Genomic DNA, 17,590 nt, shown 5'->3' on the forward strand with positions numbered 1-17,590 from the left:
GAGGTCGGTGACCTCAGGGTGAAGTGTCAAGAGTAGCATTTTGTCTCTGGTGATAGGGAAGCATAGATGAGGGGCACCGATTCAAGTTAGAGGGGTGGTTATCAGGGAGAGGAAAGAGGGTAATAGAATCAATACACATAGGGAAAGATTACAGAATCCATGTATTCTAGAACCTGCCAATAGGTACATCGGACCAGATTTATTAAACATTTCTCTACTCTCTTCCAACACTTATGTAGGTCATACAAGTGTAATTACCCAGCACCTAGTGTTTTGCAGGTACTAGATATGTTTGCATGGGCATATTTGTGAGTCGGTTTTAGAAAACCAATGATTCTTCTGAAGGCAAGAAGTCTTTTACAGACATAATGCAGAAAGACTAAGGTGGTTTTTTTAAAAAATATTTATTTATTTATTTATTTATTTATTTATTTTGGCTGCACCGGGTCTTAGTTGCAGCATGTGGGATCTTTAGTTGTGGCATGGGGGATTTTTTTTTTTTAGTTGCAGCATGTAAATTCCTAGTTGCAGCATGCATGTGGGATCTAGTTTCCTGACCAGGGATCAAACCCAGGCCCCCTGCTGTGGGCGCAAAAGTTTGGATCATAACTGTATCTTACACTTGGCTTCTATCTGATTTCTTTTGGGCTCCATCTGATTTCTCTTAGACTCTGAGTCCTATAGGACGGGCTTGTTTGCATGGTTAGACTCCAGGGTAAGAGGGGCCAGTTTGGTGGGCGTTGATTGGGGGGCAGCGGGGAGGATTTTACAGTTCCTCTGAGGTGCTGTTCTCTCCCAACAGCCAAGACATTATTTTTCCCCTTTGAAAACTTCAAAGATAATCCACCCCCTTCAGCGCATGGGCCCTGACTTGCAAGGATACAGAAATGCCCACAGGGGAAACTGGCTTGGAAAACTGAGGTCAGGTCCAAGGAGAAGAGAGTGGGTCCTGCAGAGAGAAAGCATGGCGAGTCTGCCTGAGGTCAGGACGCAATGCAGAACTCCCAGCTGAGGCTCACCTGACCCTTCCTGTGACAGCTAGACCACCCAGCCTGCAGGCACCAAGGCCTTCCCCAGGGGCGAGGGGAGGAGTCAGGCTGTTAGTTCCTCCTAGCCGTCCTGGCCGTGTCTTGGTCACCCATACAGCTCGTGACTCCGGGATGCCAGGCCATGGAGGAAGAATGCATCCCAACCTCTCAGTCCATTCTGGCTGTTCAAAGAAAGTACCACAGATTGGGTGGCTTATAAACAGTAGGACTTTATTTCTTACAGTTCTGGAGGATGGAAGTCCAAGATCAAAGCAGCCGCAGGTTCGGTGTCTGGTGAGGGACTGATTCCTGGTTCATAGCCTGTGTCTTCTTGCTGTGTCCTCAAGGGGCAGGGGGGCGAGGGAGCACTGTAGGGTCTCTTTATAAAGGCACTAATCCCATTCATGAGGGCTCTACCCTCGTGACCTAATCACCTGCCAAAGGCCCCTGCTCCTAACACCATCACATTGGGGATTAAGATTTCAACACATGAGTTTGGAGGGGGCAGCGGGGGGGGGTGGGGGGTGGTACATTCAGACCAGAGCACCATTCTGAATATTTTCCTTCTCTTTTCCTCCATTTTTCTTCTTCCCTTCCTTCTCCCCCTCCCCACCTCCTCCATCTCTCCCTCGTCCTCCTCCTCCTTCCCTCTTCCTCTTTCTTCTTCTCCTCCTGTCCCTCCTTCTCTCCTTCCTCCTCCTCCTTTTTCTCCTCTCTCTCTCCCTCCCCCATCTCATAAGCCTATGGCATCATTGCAAACAACCATTTTCAAGGAGGGTTGATTCTGTTTGCTAAACATTTTGATCTGATCATGAAGCACTAACCTGAAAGTGACTCACAGGGTGTTCTGCAGAAGTGATTTCCCTGTGCATTCACCGTCTGTCACCGGTCCCTTGGTCTCCCTCATTCTTGAGAGCATTAATAAGCCCATCTCTGGGTGCCTCTCCCTGTCTGCTGCCAGTTCTCTCCGTGGACCAGAAACAGTCCTAGTCATGAGACAGTAGTCAGAGCGGTGGCAGCTGACCATGCTAAGTGCTGGCCGCATCCCTGCCGGGAAGTGTCCTGAGTCTGTGCCTGAGGACTGCGGCTGAACCACAGGGTATGTTGGTCTGCTCCGTGCTATGCCCTGTTTTCCTAGTGTCAGGTTCCAAACAGAGCTACCTCGTATTCCAGGAAGACAAACAAGGCAGCTAAGACATTTGAGAATCCTGCCAGCTTGATTGTTTCATATTTGTTCATGCTGTGGGTTAGACCCTCCTCAGATGGGGCACAATCAGAGGATCAGCTGGTGCACAGACATGGTAAAAAACACCATTTATTGGGTTCTTCCTCTGTGCCAAACATAGGTCAGGCATTTCATAGGCATTCTTTCTAATCCTACGACCACTCATAGAGGTAGGTATTGTTACCCTTGATGTGTAGATGAGGACACTAAGGCTCAGAAGGGTTAGATATTTGCCCAAAGCAGCCCAATAGCAAGTGGCAGAGCCAGGACCAGACCCAAGGTCCCCAAAGCCTGAACTGGGCACTCAATATGCTTTGTCCCCACCTGGCTGGTTAGGATGGGGCAGGAGGGAAAGTGTGTATCCCATTTGCTTCAACGTCTATGGGGGCAGTCGGTTTGAGTTGATTTGCGGGGAGCAGTTAAGTATAAGGGAGATTAGGAAGGTCTGTCCTTGGGGTACAATTCTTGGAAAGGGGATCAGTATGAAGACCCACAGACCAGCTTCCCCCAGAGTCCCTCCCCAGTGATGGATAACAAACACTCTGTTATCTTTTTTGACTTGGCCTTGTTTCTGCCTCTAAAGCCCATGCTTATGGTCTAGGTTTTCTTAGTGATAGGAAGATCAAGTTCAACTTTCCTCCTGTGGGTGACAACTTCTACTGACACCCATCCTTGGCCTCTGTCATCAGAGATTGATTGGTGGAAATGAGAGGAATAAAGTCACCAGCCACTAGGAGCGCTGTTGAGCTCATGAAGCAATTGGGCATCGGGCAGTGCTTCCGTGAGGGGCAGAGTTCTACTGCAGGCCCTAGACTTCCTCATCCTGCCTTTGGGTTGGGAGTACCTCACCCACCCAACCCCCCAGATTAAAGCAAGGCAGAGAACAATCAGACTCTCCCCCGGATATGGGGGTGCAGCCTTGTCCGTGAGCGTCTCACCTGCTGGCTCTCATCCGAGCCTCATGGCAAACCCACAGGACTCTTTCTCTCTGTCTAGCTGGCCTTGACCTCTTGCTGATCCAGACTTGCAGTATCTGCCAGCCCTCCCACTTTTCAGTCTCTGGTCCTGCCTTCTGCCCAGCATGATACATTCTATTGGGTGGATGGGGAAGATCATGGAATCCTGGGTCAGAAGATGCCAGAGCTTGAACCCTTCATTCCAATGATTTGACAAAGGTCTAATTAGTAACAGCCAGGACTGGACCCTGGATCTCCTGATTCCTATCCAGGGCTCTTTCCATCATTCAAAGGAGGTAAGATGATGCTTAGAAGAATCTAGAAGGCTCTCCCCTGACCATCAAGGCTGCTTCATGGCCATGATTAGTGGCATCATTTCTGCTTTCCATCCAGAGCTGGGAGTGCCCAGGGAAGTGTCATTCCAGCTGTCACTTGAACAAGTTGGTGCTGGGCCTGGAAATACTCTGCAGCATCTTCCAGGTGGTGAGTCTTACAAGTGTGCATAAGATAAAAGTCTTACAAACTCTGCAGAAGATGCCACAGTGCAGAGGAGAGTCACCGGGTGACAAGAGCTCACACTTGTATGCAGTGTCCTAGCTTCTTAAACAAACCAGCAAGCCAGGCCTGTAATCAGGCCCACCCCCAGTGTTCGAGACGTCCAAAGCCAACACATAAATGGAGGCCCACACGCCATGTGTGCAAATATTTGAGAGTTGTAAACCAAGCTAACAAACTGTTAGACAATGTTTGTTCTTTCCTCTTGCCTGGACAAACATATTTTTATAACAACCTCAAAGGCAGGTTCCAGTTCCAAATCCTTGGGCTCCTGGAATGCCAGGAGCAGGGAGGTGAGGTCTCAGCCCCACCCATGGCCTTCCTTCTTTCATTTCTGACCTAAGGGCCCCTGTGCTTATGCAGGGGAAGCCCCATGTTGAGAGTCCAACCTTCACCCACACTCCAGAGACCAGGAAAGAAGCCTGCACAGGTCTGAATATGGGCTATTTGGGCAGGGGATTCCTGGATCTTAGATACTTAAAGCACAGAATAGGGAAGGAATAGACTTGGAGTGGGCATATCTTCTGGCCCAGAGGGGAGACCCAGAGCAAGGTTCTCTAAAGCATGGGGTCCAAGGCAGGTCCTCCTGCCCATGTATAAGGCTAATACTATTAAACTGATTTCCATGTAACAGATGGAATAACTGCAGCTCAGAAAACTTGAGTGACTCCATGTGGGCACATGGCAGTTACAGAAAGCCGGGACTTGAACCTGAGCCTGCCTGCCTCCAGATCCCCTACTGTGCCCCCTCCCCCACAATGCTCTCCCCGTGGTCCAGCATTCCCTGGGAAAGCAGTGAGCCACTCCTTGCCAGGTGCCTGGACTCCCAACACTTCTTGCCACTAGTAAGATGGAAACAATCTCTTTACTGGTCTCCTTGCCTCCTCTCTTGTTCCCTCATCCATCTAGGTTTTCTAAGACACAAAAGCTGTGACACTCATCCTTCTTAATCCCCTGCCTTCAGGGTCATGTTCAAAGACATTACCTTGGCCCATCACACCCTCTTGTGCTTTTCCTCTCAGCTGTGGTCAAGCCCCTTCCGGCCTGCACACACTTTTGCAAATGCTGTTCCCTCTTTTGCCACACTTCTTGTCAGGCCTCCCCTCCCCCTCTCCTAACCAACTCCCTCATCCTCCGCAGCTGGACTTAGATGGCATCTGTCACCTGCCCAACTCCAGTTCTAAGGTGGATGCTCTTTGTTAATTTCTTCATACACCAATAAGCAGCAGGCACCACAGCCAACACTTAGCACCAGGTGGTACAGAGCCAGACGCCCATAAGTGTCATTGACCCACGGGACTCCCTGCAGGATGGGAAGCTGGTCCGCATCTCCCTTCTGTGCTTTAGCCTGAATCAACCTCTTCTGAGAGATAAGGGCAGCAAAGAGCCATTACCTTTGCCAGCATCAACGCCTCCGAATGACAAACACTTCCTGGATCCTCTTGACACGCTGGGCCCATGATGGAAGAGTCCCTCCCAACAGCAGATGGTACAAACTAGCAGACTCTGAACCGGGACTGTGAGTTCTAATTGCTTTCCTCCGTGTCTTCTGGAAATAGAACCATTGCTTCTTTCCTTCCTTCTCTCATTCAATGAATAGGGGCCAAATTTTCACCACCAGGAAGGATACACAGGAGACTTAGACAAAGGATTTTGTTGTTGAGTAGCTTAAAAACACCAGCGGAAACAGGGGAGACTAATTTAGAGAGTGCTTTGTGCTATGGAAGCCCAAGATGGCAGAGTGTGCATTCTGTGCATTCCCTGGGGGAACGGCGAGTCCTTACAACAGTCTGTCACGTCCCTGGGATCTGCCAGCACCCCTGCCCTGTCACCTCCCACAGCTCTCATCACACCCTCCCCTGTCACTGCACTCCAGTGCAAGGCACCCCTGCTCTTCCTTGATGGCCTAAGGCAAGGGTGCTCACAAGGTGCCTTTGCACTGGCCATTCCCTTCACCTAGAACACCCTTTCTCCCCACACCTCCTGACCAACTCCCTCACCTCCTTCAAATCTATGCTCAAAAGTCACCTTATTCATGAGGTCATCCCTGGCCATGGCGCATGGATCGAGTGTACTGTGGTCACTGCCGCTGCCTTGCCCATGGCTTGGAGGGACTATGGGGTCAGTGTGGGACAGAACAAGGTGCCCTAGACTCGGGGTCAGACCAGCTGGGTGACTTTGAGTAAGCCCCCTAATCTCTCCAAGTTCAGTGTCCTCACAGGTAAGGTAGGGAGAATAGTTCTTGAGTCCCCTATTTCACAGGACTTCTGTAGGATCAAAAGAGACAATGTCATACTAATCTTGCCTCTTGAAAGTCAGATTGGGTCCATAGGACTTATCCAAGAGGGATTTCTAGAATCAGTGTGCTGTTGCCAAGTCCAGACTCACTCTCTCCGGCTCAGCCCAATGTTCCCTGGTCCAAAGGGCCACTGGAGGGGAAGAGCCCTGCTGCTATAGGCTCTAGTCCAGACTCACAACACCTTACATAAAAGGCAGCTCCACTCAGAGCAGGAGACATCAGGTACGTACCTCAAGCCATCTTCTCTTTGTAGTAGTGTTTCTTTTTTTCTTTTTAAAAATTTTTATTTATTTTTGGCTGCATTGGGTCTTTGTTGCTGCGTGAGTGTCTAGTTGTGACGAACAGGGGCTACTCTTTGTTGCACTGTGTGGGCTTCTCATTGCGGTGGCTTCTCTTGTTGCAGAACACGGGCTCTAGGTGTGCGGGCTTTGGTAGTTGCAGCACATGGGCTCAGTAGTTGTGGCGCACGGGCTTAGTTGCTCCATGGCATGTGGGATCTTCCCGGACCAGGGATTTAAACCCGTGTCCCCTGCACTGGCAGGCAGATTCTTAACCACTGCGCCACCAGGGAAGTCCCTGTAGTACCGTTTCTTGACGTTGCTAATTACAAAAACTATTCATTGTAGAAAACGTAGAAAACTAGTGCAAGTCTGTGGAAGAAGTTTAAAATCCTCTGTTATCCCACTACCCAGAGAAAAACCACAGCTAATATTTGCATACACCCTCCCAATCTTTCGTCTACACCTACAAAAGAATTAGATATTAAATATTAGAATTAAAGGTTTCATAATGTTTTATTCACTTAGACATTTGATGTTCTAGTCTTATTTACTTAGCATGACATCATTAGCATTTTCCTTTTTCATTAAATATTTTTGGAGAATATTATTTGGATGACTGCATGCTATCCTATGCTAGAGCTCTAACTATGACTCAGTTGACCCCTGCATATGATTAGACATTAGAGTTGAGACTGTTTCAACAGAGATCGGGCTCTTCTTCCTCCTCTTGCTCATCCCTCCCTCGCTGACTCTCCTGGTCCTCATCCAGGCATGTATGTGCCAGGCAGAATGGGAAGCAGGAGGGGAAGATCCCGCCTGCCCTGGACAGGCTGCCTGTCCGTATGAAGCCAGAAGACAATGTACCCATGAGAAGCAGGAGCTCCATGTCAAATGAGGGGCTGGGAGTGTGAAGATGGGAGACAGCATTTCCAGAGGGGGTGGGATGGCTCCACTAAGGAGACACTGAAGCTTCTGCCACCTGCTGGGGCCAGAATACACTGGTGAGCAGTGGGGCAAATGCTGAGTATTCAGCCAGGGTCATGTGGCCACGGGCAGCCAGCCCAGGAGGATGCCGAGTCTCTGAGTGGGACTAAGCCTTCTGCCTGCAGACATGATTCCTGCCCCTCAAAGCCTACAGCCTCGGAGGGAGACAGATACTAATTCAATAACCTCACAAAGATAAAATGACACCTGGCCCATGAAGGAGAGGTTCCCTTAGGTTCCCTTGGGAGGCAGAAGTGTGGCCTGCCCCATGTGGGAGGAGCAGGTGTAGAAGGACCTGGAAGAGCATCCGTCTGGTGAGCAAAACTTCAAGCAAGTCCAGGCCCAAGAGATAGGCAGAGCCAGACCACACGGGCCCAGTGGCCATGCTGGGTTTCAGTCCTGGAAGGGATGGGAGCTGTTGCAGGGCTGTAAGCAGGGAGAAGCCGGGCACAGTTTGCTCTGGCTGTGGAGGAAGAGCTGGCTCAGGGGAAGGGGTGCAGAGCCAAGAGTGGGTTCAGGGAAGTCAGCAAGGGGCTGTTGCTGGAGCTGGGGCGAGCTGATGTGGGCCAGGGCAGTGGCAGAGGGGATGGAAAGAAGTGAAAGAATTAGATCCATATTTAGGAGCAAGAGTTAAGAGGTTGGGTGGACGTTGTGACTCTCCAGAAAACCCCTGCTCAAGTACACTTGCTGGTTTAGCACCATCAGCCTGTTCGTATGAAGAGGTGCTCCCATTAGCGGGATGTCTCCTTAGACAAAGTGCTTAGTGATGGTGTCCTAAGCGAAGGGGGAAGGAAGGCAGCACCACGGGGCCCAGATGGGGTGTTGCAGTGAAGGACACGGGCACCAGGGGGCAGCACAAGGGTCTCAGGCATGGTAGGGGCTGAGTCCCACAGAAAACAAGGCCAGCCAGCTTGCCTCAAGTCACTTTGCAGTGTACACCCGCCCTAGAAATAATGACGCCTGCCCTACACACCCAGTGCTGTTGTGAGCATGCCAGATGAGATAACTTTGAAGGACCCTGCAAACCCCGAGAGTCTAGGAAAAAAAAACTTGGCCATGTCTAGGCTGCCCCAAGAGTAAGGCTAACTTCCAGTAATGAGCCTTGGGGTGGGAGATCCCAGGAGGAGGCGGAATCCCCCCATCACCCACCCTCCTTCCACCACCCTAGTCTGAACTGGGATGCCCTGTCTGCAGTCAGGACTGATCCTCAAGGCCAGGTTGGGGCAGCTCTGGCTGCTGTCCTATGTCCTAGGTGCCTGGAACAGGGGCAACTATCTCCAGTGGTTGGCACAGCGCATGGTATTCTATGCCACGAGACAAGCTGTGGTTAGTGGGGGAAACACATGCTCTGGGGCAGGCCACCCTGGACTACACCCAGCTGATCTGGGAGACAGATCTGGAAGAAAGTCTGTTTCTACTTAGCCTCTCTGAGCCTCAGTTTCCTCATCTGTAAGCTGGGGATGCCCACATCTGCCCCACCGAGTGACTGTGGTGGTGCGGCACGTGTTCGGCACTCAGTATGGGCCTTGCTGCTGGTAGTTGGAATGCAAGCCGCTGGTGCGTGGAGTGTAAACTCTCGGCCTGTGGACACCGCTGGAAGGGGATTCTGCCCCCCCCACGTAGGCAAACTGCTGACAGTGGCAAAGCCACATTGCCATGCTTGGAGGAAAACTGCCTTGGTTTCTTTTTTCTTTTCTTTTTTTTTTTTTAAGTCTATTTGGGTTTGGTTTCGTCTAGCGTTTGGCCATCGCGTGTCGTTTGCTTCTGCTTGCGGCTGCTCGCGTTCAGGTCCTGGCGGGGAACAGGCAGCTTCAAGGGCTTTAGGACCCTGCGCGCGTCTCCTGGCCCCGACACTTCCCATCCCCTGAGCCGCCGGCGGAGAGGCTTGAATGAGAGGCTTGGAGGGGTGCGCGACTGAAAGGCTTGCGGTGGAATAGCTCCGCCGTCGCCAGGCAACCGCCCTGACGCAACGCAAAAAAAAAAAAAAAAAAAAAAAAAGAAAAAGAAAAAAAGTCCCTTAAAAAAAAGAATAGTGCTGAGAACTCACAGGAGCAAGAGAGAAAGGGAGGCAGAAGCTGGCTCTGTCCCGAAGTCGGGGCCAGAGGCAGCGGAGCGGGGAGCCTGTGTCGAAAGGAGAAGGCGTGGATCTCGGTGACACCCCCGGAAGGGGCCTCGGAGCCCGGGAAGGTGGGTTCGCGGCAGGGTGGGGACGATCCCAGGTCCGGGGGCCGGGCTTGGGGTAATGTGTCTGTGGCCGGCGACATCGCCAGGGGAGGCGGCTTGGGGCTCCGCAGGTCCCCAGAGCTGGCAGTGGCGGGGAGCAGCCCAGTCCGGGGCTGGGAGAGCACCGACCCCCAGTGAGCCTTGGAGGGGTCATCCCCCACACACCCGCCCGCAGGGGATGAGATTCTGCCTCACCCGCTCCTGGGGGCTCGCGAGCCTCATGGGGAGCGGGACGGCTTGGCTGGACTCCATCTCCCATGTCCTGGCTGGCCCCTTCCAGGGCTAAGATCTGGGTGGAGATTTGGGGTTTGAGGTCTGAAAGGAAGGATCCCCACTCAGCCTCTCCAGGTCTACTCCCAGACCACTGGTCACCTCCAAGGCCACCTGGTCCCCTCTGTCTACTTCAGGCTCAGTGATGTGGTTGTTCCTGCCCCAAGGATGCAATCCCTAACTCAGGAGAAGTGACCCAGGGTGCTTGGGCCCGAGGGTGCTCTGAAAGGCTGAGGCCAGTGTGATCAGAGGGAACCGTGCAGCGGGAAGGGCCCTGGGGAATGAGCGGGTCAGCCCTGCAGCTGGGCACCCATGTCACTGGGAGAAGGTCTGGGGCCGAGGCCAGGGGGCAGGTGTCTCTGTGCACCAAGTCAGGTTGGGTGTTCTGCTTTTTAAAAAATCCCTTATTGCCTGTATCCATTTTTCATTCCCTGTTCCTCCTGAGAAGATCTTGAAGGTGGGTTGGTTCCAGGCCGGTGAACCATGGCCACTGTCTTACACCCACAGGCATGTTCTCCCAGATGAAGTTTCCACCCGCTCCCAGCAGTTCCTGGTGAATCCCAGGTGGTATGAACCCAGGTCCTGCCAACAGGGCAATCCCCAAAGTGCCCGAGGGAGGCGTGGCTTGAAAGCAGCTTCCTTTCTGATGCCCCAGAGACAGTCCACCAGGAGGGTTGGAGAGTGGAGAGCTGGGCAAAGTCCTGGGAGAGCAGGCTGCGGCTCCTCTGCCTGACCGCATCTGCAGGGTGTGAGCTCCTGCAAGCAGATTCTTAAGGGGCTTGGCAAAGCAGCCACGAGCCGTACTCAGAGTGCATGACGACGACAGCTCTTCTTTCCTGAGTGCGTTTGCCAGTCAGGCACTGCTTGAGAACCCTTCGCACCCACTGGTCATTTGAGCCTCACAATCACCCTTCGAGGGGACATTATACCCCCATTTTGCCAACGGGTGTCGGAGAGATTTCAGTAACTTGGTGCAGCTCATGGGGCTGGTGAAAAGAGCAGAGAGATTCAGCCCCACGTGCCTGACTCCTAAGATAGTGCTCTCAAAGGAAGGCTGCTTTTGGACATCCGAGCAGAGAGGCCAGAGAGGGGGAAGAAACCAGTCAGACCCCGCTGTGTGGGGGGGCTTGTCCTGTGACCTGGGAACGTCCCTGGCCATTTCGAGGGCCCTGTGGAGCCGGGAAAGCAGCCAGGCTCTGCATTCGACCTGGCTGGCTTCAACCCTGCTCCCCTGAAGCCGAGGGAGAAGGGTCCTCCCTCAGCCCCTTTTCCTCCTTGCCCAACTTGAAGACCCCCGACTTCTCATGCACTTGCTTTTGTCTCGTCCCCCCAATTACATGCATGGATTTCCACTAAATTAACAGTCCTGCCTCTGTATCTACCAGCTTGGCCCCCTTCCAAGAAGAACACTGGGAGGGAAGTAAATTAAGGCAGTGCCAAACTATTGTTGAGAGAGATCCACTGAGCCCCAGGCCAACGAGGAAGAAACTGCTTGCCAGGCTCCTCACACACGTAGGTGGCTCTCTCTAGGTGAGTTTTGCTAGTGGAAAACTCCCTTGGCCCCATAGGAGTGTCTGGAATTCCCAGAACCCTCTGGGAGCCACGCTCTCCCGGGCAATCGCACTTTGCCTGCTTGGGATGTAGAGCTATTTGCAAAGGTGGAAGATGAATGATAATTGAAGTAGTTTGCTCCCCAGTTTATAGACTAGGGGTGAGGGAGTTCTTACTCACCAATCCGAAATCCTCTAGGACCAACCAGGTTGGCTCTTAATATGCACATGTACCCTGGGATTTGAACTCGGGGCCGGCAAGGAAAAAGGAAGGAAAAAGGAAGGAAAGGCAAATTCTGAAGCAGACCTCGAGAAGGGGCGAGCGTGGACTAAATGGAGGGCAGTGGGCATGTGGAGCTGGAAGGATCTGGAGGTGGGCAAGGGGTTTAGAAGGAACTTTGCCATCAGCCTGTAGAGTCTGAGCTGCCGCAGGGGGTCAAGCTGCTGACGTAAGTTAGGAAGACTGCAAATGTCAGCTCTGCGTGGTTAGGACAGCTGCCCTGGTGCACAAAACCCCAGTGCTTCCCCACTCTGTCCCCAGCCACTTGTCTCTGGAGAGGTGCAGATGCAGAAGGAAAGAACAGGGCAGAGAAATGGGTGAGAGAAGTTAGAGGTGTGCACTGCCTCATGCCCGGCTCCTTTCCTCCTGAACGCTACCCAGTGGCCCACCCCCACCCCACCACAATGCTCGCCCATGAAAAATTCCTCAAGGAAGGGGATGCAGAGCACAGCAGTGGGCATGCCCGTCCAGGAAGGTAGTGAGGCGGTGAGCTCCCCAGCATCAGGGGCCGCTTCACCCCCGGCCTCTGCCCAGCAGCCTTTGCTCAGCCCTGGGGATGGGGTTCAGCTTTGCCCGAGGCACAGACGGAGCCCCCACTTCTTCAAGGCCATCTCTCCAGTACGGCCAGAAATTCCCCTCAGGTATCCTGATCCAGATGTGGGAGCTGGTCGTGGGTTCCCAGAGACTTTGTCATTGGGCTTGTCCCTCAGGACCTGGAAGACCCAGCTCAGAGCCGGGTTCCAGGTACATAATGGGCCCAGACGGTGACCTCCACTGCGGCCACAGCTCGGGGTCCATCGAAGGCTGAGCAGTGTTTCCTCATTCCAGGCAGCCAGCAGGGCCTGAGTGTGAGCTGGGCACTTCGGCCCCGGAAGGCCAGCATGGGTGGTCCAGGGTGATGAGTATGCAGGAAGGTTCTAGATCAGGATCCTTGAACGGGAGGCTACTTCAGGCCCTGGTTGCCCCTGTCCACCATCAAGTTAAAGTGACACTGTCTTCTGTGTCCTGTGAGCATTTCCATATGCCTCGCCCTGGGGATACCACTTTACCGGTTCGGTCCAAACTCTCAGGTTCTGTTGTGTTGTTGTTTGTTTACTTGTTTGACGGCAGCCACTGAAAACTTTGAGGAGGGTGAGTGCAAACCTCACTATCAGGCCGAATGGAAATAAGCTTCAGACTGAATTCTGCCACACATCTAGACATTTTTTGAACCCTGTTTATTTGCAGACGGGCCCAGCAGAGTTCAGACGGTCTATTCTGTGGGCTCGGTGAAGCTACAATGCTCTGTCTCTCTAGGAGCCCCGACCACACCTCCCCCGAGGTCTAACCAGATTCTTTCACCCTGCTCCTTCAAGGGTCAAGAGTATCTCAAAATTTGTTCGGCCCGCATATCTTGAATACATCTGTTTTCACCAAGGGGAATGCGTTTCTGACGTTTACTCTGAAAATTATCAAATGTCTGGTGTTGAGCAGTAAGAAAGACAGCCAGGCACTTGCCAGAGCCCTGTCTGGAGTGGGGAGCCTACATCAGGCCGGGGTTGGGCTGCCCCTTGTTGAAAGCAGCTGGTTGCAGCTGGCCCAGAAATACCACACGGAGCATCTCATATCTGTGAAGGGTTTTAAGATCAATCATTGACATCCCACCAAGGAAGCAAGACAATGGCCCTGTCCTCAAGGAGGGCAGAGTTGCCAAGGAGAAAAGACCACTTGTGCAGCCCAGAGTTCTGGGCTGACAGCAGAGTGATTTTCTGTGCTTTCTGAGCACATGGAAACACTTGAGCTAACTTTAGTGGCTTGGTAGCCAAAGAGAGGTCCAGCCAAGCCCTGTCTTGGGAGAGAGGTGACAGTGCTATTAGAGGCATAACTAAGAATTCACACACTCTCGATCTCATTGGATTCTTCCAAGACTTTGCAGTTGAGTTCACTATGATCCCAAGGTCATAGAATTAATAAGTGTCAGGTCCGGGCTATCAACCCATGTCCAGCAACACCCAGCCCTGCCCCATCTCTAACCTGCTCCATCTCTTTCTTCGGTTCCTGATTCCTGCCCTCTGTGAAGTGGGAACTCAAGCAGCTCAGCAGCCCAGCTGCATTCAGCTCAAGCTGACCCGAGCGTGGAGCAGGGCCACACACCCTACTTTCTGTTCTGCCTGGGCCCCAGAGGGGTGCACGACTGCACTTTGGGTGAGCAGCAGGCAGAGCTGGAACGGCCCCCCATCCCTGAGTCCTTAGGACGAGACCGGCCCAAACACAGGGAAATTCTGAGGGCCCTTCAACCCTCTGAAAGGTCAGCACACCCAGACAGACTATGGACCTGCATCAGCGAGTGAAACTTCTTAGGAAGTCCTTGCCAAACTATTGGGCTCTGGAACTTTCAGTACAGAGTGAAACAGAAAGCCGCTTGTCCTGACAGTTTCCCATTTGAGCCGGAGCTCGCTGCTTCTGCTTATTTCAGCTTGGAGCGCATTATCCTGTGGACTCAGGTTGTCCTAACTCTGCCTTGGTTGGGGACCGAGACAAATGCCAATTAGGAGATACCCTGGTGGGGCAGACATACCCCATGGGGAAGGATGTACAGCCCCTTAGCTGTGAAACGGTGCCTGAGTTTCGCTCAGCTGTGAAATGCTCCCTGTTCTTAGAGCCAGAGCACCCGCCTGAACGGCCTTCTACTTTGATCTCTTAAATGCTACTCTGTGTCTGCTTTCTGCCCCCTAATCCCCACTGCCATGGCCTTTGGCCAGTAGAGTCTTGCAGTCACATGCAGCGGTCGGCCACCTCACCCCTCCTGGGCATCTCTGCCTCGTCAGGGTTCTCACAGAGGAGAATCTCTGCTTCAGGCTCTGCATTTCCCATGGCTAATCCCCCCACTCCCCCTGTGGGACCCTCCGATTCTCAGGCACCTTTCTCCTGGCCTGTCAGAGTGGAGCAGCCCTTTCCCAGGGCCTCACAGCCTTGGAAGGGACACGGTGGCGGCGAGGCTGGGTGGCCCAGCAGCCCCCGCTCTCCTTTCAGCGAGGCAGTAAATTAGATCTGTGGCTCCCGGGAGCCAGGGCCTCTCCCCCACCCACGGGGATGCACAACTCTTTCTCATTGGTGTTCTCAGCCACTTCTTTCACTTGGCAAAAGCGATAGGAAAGGTCTCCCCATCCCCAGCCTCGCGGCAGGAGGCCTGTGCACTGTTCTCTGTGGGCGGGGAGCAGGGCCCATCAAGTATTCAGTGGGGACGGAGCACTTGGAATGGGCAGAGACCTTTACAAGTATTTTTATAGACTCTTGTCTCACAAGGTCCCAGAGAGACAGAGCAAGCTTTCCCCGAATTCTAGACATTGGAAGCTCCACTTGGAGTCGGCGGACACAGTTCCAAGCCCAGCCAGCTCCCCAGAGCTGTGTAACTCTAGGCAAGTCTTGCGATGTCTTTGGTTTGTGATTTCTCTGTGTTCTAACTCTCGGGAAGGCGTCTCCAGCCCAGGCCATCGAGTGTGGGGGAAAAGTTTGTAAATTGCAGTGTGATTTCCCCAATGTTTGTCATTGCTCCTGTGATTCCAGGTGTGGACTCAGAAACTCTGAGTGATAAGCGGAGGTGCAGCCATTAGCACAGGACATTGCAAACCAAGCTTCACTGGGAGGAAAGCCTGGGACTCCTCTGCCCCCTCCCCCCTGTGGGTGTGGCTTCGTGACAAGGTGACCACCCCACTGGGTGCTGTGGTCTAGACTCTGCGCTTATTGGTGAGGAAGTGTCAAGGCCATTCCACCCAAACCATGCATTTCGAAGAGGAGAAGGAGAGGCAGAGCCCGGAGGGGAAGTGAGTGGCTGCAGTCACTCGGGGTGGGGGTGGGGGTGGGGTCCCTGGAGCTGACGCCCAGGTCAGGGCCTCCTCTTTCCCCCCTGGGCTGGGCTCGTCCAACATGGTGGTCCCATTCCTCTCCCCCCAGCAGTGGTGCTGGGACCCCTGGAGCAGGCAGTGAGGGAGTGAGAAATGCAGCCCACCGGGCCTCTCACCCCCCTGAATAGAGGTCTGCAGAATGAGGTGGTGCTTGAACTAGGCTCAGACTGTCAAATTCAAACCTGAGGCTCCGGCAAAATCCTAACACATCAAGTTGAGATCAGTCTCCCAACCACCCCCGCCCACCCCTACTCAGACTCACTAGAAACATTCTGACCTGGAACCTGTAGGAGGTCTTCTCCTGGTCAGGAAACCATCTGGAGGTGTGAATTTGTTCACTGGTTCACAGCACCGCTGTCCTCAGCATTTATTGAACGTCTGCTGTTTGCAGAGCCCTGTGCTCAGGACACAAGAGAGAAAGTAGCGCCCTTCCCATGGAGGAGCTAGACCATGGTCAGGGAGCCCGGACACTCCCATGGCTCAAGGTCGTACAGGCCAGGGTGCAGTGTGTGTGGCATAGGCCAGTGCTGGGAGCAGTCAGAGAATGGCCTGGAAGGTGGGGTATCCTGGCGGTCTTTGGCCAGCCCTCAGATAGGCTTCAAAGCAGAGCTGTAGACTCAGGGAAAAGGGAGTTCCCCAAAGGGCCAGTGATGGACAAAGGGGTAAAACCGACTGCCCAGAAAGTCCTCCTTCTTTCATTCACCCATTACTCACTCACTCATTCAACAAGTTTATGGAGCACCTACAATGTCCAGGCACTGTTCTGAGCGCTAGGATCACAGTAGTGAACAAGAGAAAGTCACTGCCCTCATGGGGTTTCCATTCCCGTGGGTGAGACGCGTGACAAACAAGAAAACGGATCAACGTATAACACCCCAGGTATGTGAATGGGAAGAGCTATGGAGAAAAAGGAAGCAGGAATATGTCAGGGGGCTGGTCAGAGCTGGTCTCTGTGGAGGTGACATCTGAGCGGGTGCGTGAGATCAGGGAGAGGTCAGTTGATGGAGCGAGGCATGAGAGCAGGGAGCACAGCCCCAGGCTCTTAGAGGAGATGGCTGGAGTCTCACAATGGTTTGTGGCAGGAGGCGTGATCCAGGCAGCAAACGGGTGACTTCCAGGAAGTGGAAAGTGGAGGGCTCTCCTGGTGGCAGCATGCAGCCCCTGCGAGCATGCCCTCCCCTGAGGGGTACATCTCGAGTGGGGAGGAACCCAGATACCACCCCACTTCCCTCACTAGCATCCGCTACCACACACCCAGAGCACACATGCAATAAAGGCCACCTCCACACACATGCACTGTCCCAACTCAATTCGCCCCCACTACGCACACACGGTGCCCAGGGTCCTGTCTCGGCACGTCTTCGCGCATCTCAGTGCTCCTAACACCCGCTCTGACCAAGACCTGGAATAAAGATGAGCTGGGAAAGACAATCTGTGAAGGGCCAGACCAGCGGGTGTCCCCTCCTGCTTCAGTCACCATGGCAACCTCAGAGGAGGCGAGAAAACACGCTCTCTGGCAGCTCCTGGAAGCGCCCTGGCGACTGTGGGCCACGGTGTGCGGCACAGGGCTGTGTGCCCCAGCCTCTCAACCCTGGTTGTTAGGGCTCCCACGAGTCTGCAGAACACAGAATTTCACAGCCTCCATCGGCCACCGGAGGTCAGTCCTGAGGCCCAGCCCTGGGCACTTTGTTTAAGATAAGCATCGGGGTTTTATGATTAAACTCAAAAAAGCCTGCCTCATCACAGCTCCACCTCTACCAGTCCCACACCTACTGACCTGTCACCCACCTTGGACAAAAAGTGACTCGCTGTTTTAGAAAAGGCAAGAAAAAGATTCAGGTGTGAGCCGTGGCCTGAGCCACCCTGACAGCTTGTAGAACGCAGTGCAGACGGTGGGGCCCTTTCCCCGACTCCGTCCTCTCAGCCCTGCTGGTGGCCTCAGGGCAGACGCTGCTACAACGTAATTTTCAAAAGAGGGGCCGAGACCCAGACAGGTGAGGCCAGGTGAGGCCCCAAGTCTCACAACTGCTGCGGGAGAGGGGCTCCAGTCCCAGA

General features: G+C 53.3%; 1 protein-coding gene across 2 annotated transcripts in view; it reads left to right on the top strand.

The window, feature by feature from the left end:
* Positions 1 to 9,362: 9,362 nt before the first annotated feature.
* FAM167A (family with sequence similarity 167 member A) overlaps positions 9,363 to 17,590 on the top strand; it is a 33,562-nt gene continuing 25,334 nt past the window's right edge. For both annotated transcript variants that reach the window (XM_057719893.1, XM_057719892.1), the window contains exon 1: positions 9,363 to 9,515. The gene's annotated coding sequence lies outside the window, so the exon portion shown is untranslated. The remainder of the gene's footprint in view (positions 9,516 to 17,590) is intronic.

This window comes from Hippopotamus amphibius, chromosome 2, assembly GCF_030028045.1.
Source record: "Hippopotamus amphibius kiboko isolate mHipAmp2 chromosome 2, mHipAmp2.hap2, whole genome shotgun sequence".
In the NCBI taxonomy this organism is placed as follows: domain Eukaryota; kingdom Metazoa; phylum Chordata; class Mammalia; order Artiodactyla; family Hippopotamidae; genus Hippopotamus; species Hippopotamus amphibius.